The following is a 4,608-nucleotide window of genomic DNA, read 5'->3' as shown; positions in this document are numbered from 1 at the left end:
GCTACACGCCGGGCAACGGGTTTCTCGTTGTTACGCCGGGTTTCCCGGTTTCCGGTCTCTTCCTGCTACACGCCGGGCAACGGGTTTCTCGTTGTTACGCCGGGTTTCCCGGTTTCCGGTCTCTTCCTGCTACACGCCGGGTGACGGGTTTCTCGTCATTACGCCGGGTTTCCCGGTTTCCGGTCTCTTCCTGCTACACGCCGGGCAACGGGTTTCTCGTTGTTACGCCGGGTTTCCCGGTTTCCGGTCTCTTCCTGCTATACACCGGGTGACGGGTTTCTCGTCATTACGCCGGGTTTCCCGGTTTCCGGTTTCTTTCTGCTATAGGCTATACGCCTCCGTACACCGTATCTCTAAGTTATACCGGGTAATTTGTAAATCTTTTCCGGACACCGCTACAGGCTATACGCCTCCTTATTTTGTTTATACCGAGTAGTCAATAAGTTTCTCTATTTAGGGCTTTATGCCAACAAACATTTCGTTTATACCGAGTAGTCAATAAGTTTCTCTATTTAGGGCTTTATGCCAACAAACATTTCGTTTATACCGAGTAGTCAATAAGTTTCTCTATTTAGGCTTTATGCCAACAATCATTTTGTTTACTTGTTTCTTTTTGAATAAACCAAAGCATTGTTAATAAGGAATAAGCGAGTCTGAATCTCCCCCTTCCTCCCAAATCCTGGAACCGCCGAGCCGATCCACGGCGTCGGGAAAGGTGAACCGTTACAGCCTTTCATGGTGTCCCATGAGCGTCGAGTTGGGCGCCTTAACTCTGCGTTTGGTTCATCCCACAGCGCCAGTTCTGCTTACCAAAAATGGCCCACTTGGCACTCTGATCCGAAGATGCTCGTGGCTTCATAATTCAAGAAAGCCAGAGATCTCACCCATTTAAAGTTTGAGAATAGGTTGAGGTCGTTTCGGCCCCAAGGCCTCTAATCATTCGCTTTACCAGATGAGACTCGCGCGCGTTCCGTGCGGAACGGCCGAGTGCCAGCTATCCTGAGGGAAACTTCGGAGGGAACCAGCTACTAGATGGTTCGATTAGTCTTTCGCCCCTAAACCCAGTTCCGACGATCGATTTGCACGTCAGAATCGCTACGGACCTCCATCAGGGTTTCCCCTGACTTCGTCCTGACCAGGCATAGTTCACCATCTTTCGGGTCCCAACGTGTACGCTCTAAGTGCGCCTCTTCTCGCGATGAGAACGAGACGCCCCGAGAGTGCGAGGCCGCATTGCGACGCGGCCCATCCTCCCTAGGTCGACGGCCAGGGCCGAGAAGGGTTTCGTGTGAACCTTCACTTTCATTACGCTTTTAGGTCTCGCGACAAGTCCCAATGACTCGCGTACATGTTAGACTCCTTGGTCCGTGCTTCAAGACGGGTCCTAAGAGTACCCAAAGCAGTAGCGTCGCCGACCGGTATCGGTCTCCCGCGAGACCGCGGGAGACGTTCGCAGGCCTGTCGAAGGTGTACCGTACTGTAACCAACAGCGGGCCAGGACCGGGGACGGCGCGAAGTCCGTAACCTCCGAGTACCGTGGCGCGCGCTTGCGACGGTCCCGACGCACCGTGAATAGTGCGGCCTGATACCTTGCGCGTACCGCCGAGCAGCCGGCCGGGCGACCGAGGGTTTGTCGCGTGCCGTTTTACCGGCGACGCGACAGACACCGCACCCGGGCCGTAGACCGGCACCCAGCGGGTCGCGACGTTCTACTTGGGGAGAAGTGCACGACGACGAGCGCCGGACATCGGCGCACGGTAGCGTGTTCGCGCGCGAGCCGCAAGTACACCGCGGGACATCGCCGACCGACGCGAAGCCAGCGCCGCTGACGATGAATATCCTCGTTCGATCTTTTGGGTTTCTTAGGTTTACCTCTGAACGGTTTCACGTACTCTTGAACTCTCTCTTCAAAGTCCTTTTCAACTTTCCCTCACGGTACTTGTTCGCTATCGGTCTCGTGGTCGTATTTAGCCTTAGATGGAGTTTACCAGCCACTTAGAGCTGCACTCTCAAGCAACCCGACTCTAAGGAGAGATCCTCCCGAGGCGCGCACCGGTCGCTACGGGCCTGGCACCCTCTACGGGTAAGTGGCCCCATTCAAGATGGACTTGGACGCGACGCGGCACCTCGGGATAAGCGGATCCTCCCAAACACCACATTTCCCTGCGGCGGAACCGCGGGATTCGGTGCTGGGCTCTTTCCTGTTCGCTCGCCGCTACTAAGGAAATTCTGGTTAGTTTCTTTTCCTCCGCTTAATAATATGCTTAAATTCAGCGGGTAATCTCGCCTGCTCTGAGGTCGTCGCATAGTGAGTTTTCGTAGCCGTTTGCCTCCTCCGCGTCGCTCATCGTCGTCTCTCCTCTATAATATATATTAATAAGAGGGAGAGAGAGAGAGCGTCGAACGAGAGAGCAGCAGCGGCAGCACACGAAATACGCGAGAAGGCAAATCGCCGGGGCGCTAACCGCACACACACTCGTTGGTGGTAATGGAGACAATATATCGCGGGGTTCGAGATTCTCGGCTCTCCCTTCTCTTTTATATACGAAATTCGGGCGGAATCGATTCGACGAGTACACGACGCGGCGCGCCGGTCCCCTTTTTTCGCTTTACGAAAATTTCGTGGACTCGGACACGCGGTCGGCTCGCGATTCAAAACCCTTCTCCGTAAAGAGGTAAAGGATTACAAATGCTCTCTCCGCCGGACGACGACGCGCCGTATATTTCTCCGTAATACCGTTATGTGTGCGGGCAAGGGCGCCTCGGCATAAGACGCGCGAGCGCTATCGCACCGAGAGACGCGGCACAGAGTGCGAGAGCAGTCCGGTCAGTCTGTGTGATGTACGGAGAGGAGAGACGGTGAGACAAGCGCTACCTACTTTCGGGAGACAACGACGCACGCGCCGCTCTAGGGAAAGCGGTGCCATTCACCGTCCTGACCCTTTTTTTGGCCGTTTGTTGCTCCCTTCGCGCGCGCTCTTACTCTCATCCCATTTCTCCTCGGCTCTCGCGTACACACACGACTTGGATACACAAACACGCTCCCCCTTTTAATTCGCGCAGCATTCTCTGGGCGCGCGTTCGCCAACGTTTTACACGCTTGTGCGCTTCTCCTCCTCATTATTATTATTATTATTTCGGTGTGTCATTTCAGACGACGCCAGGATTTGCACCGCGGCCGGTCGGCGCGGCACAGACACCTCGGGCGAACGTCCAACGATCGTTCGTACGCCCATTGTAAGCGTTGCACAGGGCACAAACGACGCGCGCGCCATTCTCTGGTCGCCCGCGTCGTGGCCGTGCGCGCTTTTCGGGCGCAAGCAGTTTAGGGGTACTAAAACGACCCTCAGCCAGGCGTGGTCCGGGAATTGTATCCGTAGACCGCAATGTTCGTTCGAAATGTCAATGTTCATGTGTCCTGCAGTTCACAAGTTGACGCGCAATTAACTGCGTTCTTCATCGACCCACGAGCCAAGTGATCCACCGTTCAGGGTAATCGTTCAAAATTTTTGCGTTCGCGAAAAAACGCGCTTCTCGTTCAACCATCGTGGTCTCTTCTCTCGGACGAAAAAGAGAGAATAATCGTGGTGGCTCTTCGATCAGCCTGTCCGCGCGCGTCCGAGGACGCGCGCGGACCGCCGCCTCCCGCCAGGGAAGGCTACGGCACAAAGATAGAGTTGTGTGTTTCTCGTTCGGAGCGTCTCTCCCGCAACGGGAGAGCCGGGGCGGAAGCTCTTTGAAGAAACCGTCGGACCGACACAGTTGACAGATTGGTCGAAATATCATCGATCCTTTCTCTGTGTTATATATATATTATAATAATATATGGGGGTCCTCTCGCTCGGCACTCGCGGTCGCACACCGTGTGTTCTCGGCACGTTGACCGCTGCCCCGCGACAACGGGGAGGGCGCGCGTCGACGAACGTCGTGGGTGCTGCACACACGCGTGCGCGGCCATAGGTTACCACCGGTTCGCGCTCAACGCCGAATCGACGCTCTGTGTGTGTGTGGCCGGAGAATGGCACACACACGAGCGTGATCGCGAAGCGTCTCGCTCCGAATCGTCCTCGAACACCGCCGGGCGCGCTGCTCTGCTTGCCGACTACTTTCGGTCAGAGAGGCGCGACGGAGTCCGTCGTTATATCAAAACACAACCAACAAATTCCGTCAAATCCGTTATTTTCTTTTTCTCTGAGAGCGCCTTTTCAGCGCGTCCATTCAGTCGCCGACTGCTGCGAGCGCGCGTCTCTCCCAAAAGAGAGGACTCTCGACGCAGAGCAGGACCTCCGGAACGTTAATGATCCTTCCGCAGGTTCACCTACAGAAACCTTGTTACGACTTTTACTTCCTCTAAATGATCAAGTTTGGTCATCTTCCCGGCAACATCGGCAATGCCGAGACATTGCCGCGCACCAGTCCGAAGACCTCACTAAATCATTCAATCGGTAGTAGCGACGGGCGGTGTGTACAAAGGGCAGGGACGTAATCAACGCGAGCTTATGACTCGCGCTTACTGGGAATTCCTCGTTCATGGGGAACAATTGCAAGCCCCAATCCCTAGCACGAAGGAGGTTCAGCGGGTTACCCGGGCCTTTCGGCCAGGGAACA

At 55.3% G+C, this 4,608-nt stretch overlaps 2 non-coding genes and 1 pseudogene across 2 annotated transcripts in view; all 3 read right to left on the bottom strand.

Moving 5' to 3' along the window:
• Positions 1 to 527: 527 nt before the first annotated feature.
• Positions 528 to 2,278, bottom strand: LOC146724456 (large subunit ribosomal RNA; annotated as a pseudogene).
• A 1,062-nt stretch (positions 2,279 to 3,340) lies between these two features.
• LOC114930324 (5.8S ribosomal RNA) lies at positions 3,341 to 3,495 on the bottom strand. The gene has a single exon (XR_003819426.2). It is a non-coding gene; the product is annotated as a 5.8S ribosomal RNA (ribosomal RNA).
• An 800-nt stretch (positions 3,496 to 4,295) lies between these two features.
• Positions 4,296 to 4,608, bottom strand: part of LOC114930325 (small subunit ribosomal RNA) — a 1,921-nt gene continuing 1,608 nt past the window's right edge. Inside the window, exon 1 of the ribosomal RNA XR_003819427.2 lies at positions 4,296 to 4,608. This exon is cut by the window's right edge and continues 1,608 nt beyond it. This is a non-coding gene — a ribosomal RNA (small subunit ribosomal RNA).

Source organism: Nylanderia fulva, unplaced genomic scaffold (genome assembly GCF_048542155.1).
Source record: "Nylanderia fulva isolate GAGA-0341 unplaced genomic scaffold, ASM4854215v1 Scaffold1300, whole genome shotgun sequence".
Classification (NCBI taxonomy): domain Eukaryota; kingdom Metazoa; phylum Arthropoda; class Insecta; order Hymenoptera; family Formicidae; genus Nylanderia; species Nylanderia fulva.
This window is presented reverse-complemented; position numbering and strand designations above follow the sequence as displayed.